Genomic DNA, 1,905 nt, shown 5'->3' with positions numbered 1-1,905 from the left:
TTAAATATATACATAGTAAGAAACCACATTACCCAACGGAACTATTTACTACGGTATATAATGAAACCAAGTCCAACAAGTAAACCACGCTAGGTGGCTTAAATAAAGTCTATCACTCTTGTCTATGTTCTTACACAGTCTGCAGCAATGATACTATGCCCACCACTTAGCTCAGTGCAAACAGAAACTCATTGACACGTTTGACGAAGGGCAACAAAGAGATTGGCAGGACTATGAACTATGAAGTAAAGTAGAAAGGTAGCTTTTTCCTAACTTGAGCGAATCAGATATAGTGTATCTGCTTATTAGATCGAAAATCCGGATCATAAGGGTTGCGGGGAGTAAATATCGTATTCAAGTGGCATCGATCGGCACTTATGTCCTAATATCGCCATACGACTCAAAAACTTTAAAGGATATATGCGGTGGAGTCCTTCTGGCTAAATTGTAGAAACGGTAGAGATCATTAGATCATATTTTAAATGGCTTCTATATCTGCCATGTCCTGAAATGATCTTTCGGTAAGGATAAAGATGGCGAATAAGATAGACACAGGGAAAGGGATTGAGATAAAGATAGAGATGGAAGGAGGGGTTGAGATAAAAATCATGTTACAAAGATAGAGATAAAATTGGAGATTGAGATACATTACATAATGATATGTTTCTCATCTCAACTCACCTCATCTCACTTTAACCCAACGCATCTCACCTCATCTCAATTCACCTCCCCTCATCCAAACTGGCATATACTCACCTCAAGCGAAGCAAATTACAAATAAAATTTAGCACAATGTTATGTTGTCGAAATAAACAACTATCAGTATTATGAAAGGATTCAGAAATGAACCAAAAGAAGTTTCACTGAAATAGCGGGGACCAGGCGCAATCATCCCAATATTGATGCGTAAATCCCTATATGTAAGAGTTAATGGCATCTAATATCCTAAGAGTTTTTTCAGCATAGAAGGTGATTGAGAGTTGATGAAGGACCAACGATTTGCTGATTAATAAAAACTGTGGATAGTTTAAAAACGTGATGACCAAAAATATACAAAAAATACTTAAAGACTTACTACCAATAAAAAAATCACATGAACGCATATGTAATTTTGTATGTTCTTTGCATTATTAAAATAAAATTTCATACACTACTTTAGAAGATGAATCTAATGGAGAATTTATTTTATTAGATGGATATTCAATTGATTATGTTATGGATGTAAGATGTATGTATGTATGTATGCATGCATGCTGAAGTGAGCTCAATAGCACAAAAAGCTCTACAAATATTTGATTAAATTGAAAAAATTAAAAAAAAAACAGAAACAGAAACATATTCAAATTGTGCAAAAGGATAACAACACATGGTAGATACATACATACAAATGCAATACCGAGTAAATAGAGCTTTCAAATTCATTCACTTCCAAACGCTCTTCACTTGCTCGCCATACCCTTTGGCTATTCAAGCGCAGATTATCTCAATGGTTTGAGCAATTATCGAAATTAAGTTAATATTTTCAAATTGAATGAGATTTTTTTGTGCAGCGTTGCTTTTGAATAAATGCACATAAATATATATATGTGTGTGTGTGTATGTGTTTGTGTAGGTGTGTGTTTGTGAGAGATTGAATGAAAATATTCCGTTTGCTATGAATAGGTTAATTGGAAATCGCTTTGTTTTGTTATTTGTCTGTATGCAGACCTTGGTATGTGTGTGTGTGTGTGTGGGGCTATAGTGAATAAATTTCGCTGCTATTGAAATATTTATTTTCCACTCAAATTATACAATAATAATAATAATAATATTGTCTAATTGGAGCAGCAGCGGCGCGTGTTGGAAAATTGCAAGATGGCGGTTTGTGAATGCGAAAAGTTTATGCAAATGATAAAAGGCAAATGC

The sequence above is a fragment of the Rhagoletis zephyria genome, unplaced genomic scaffold (assembly GCF_001687245.7).
Source record: "Rhagoletis zephyria isolate East Lansing unplaced genomic scaffold, Rhagoletis_zephyria_1.1 Rzeph_scaffold_04136, whole genome shotgun sequence".
Taxonomy (NCBI): domain Eukaryota; kingdom Metazoa; phylum Arthropoda; class Insecta; order Diptera; family Tephritidae; genus Rhagoletis; species Rhagoletis zephyria.
Note: the sequence above shows the minus strand (reverse complement) of the source record.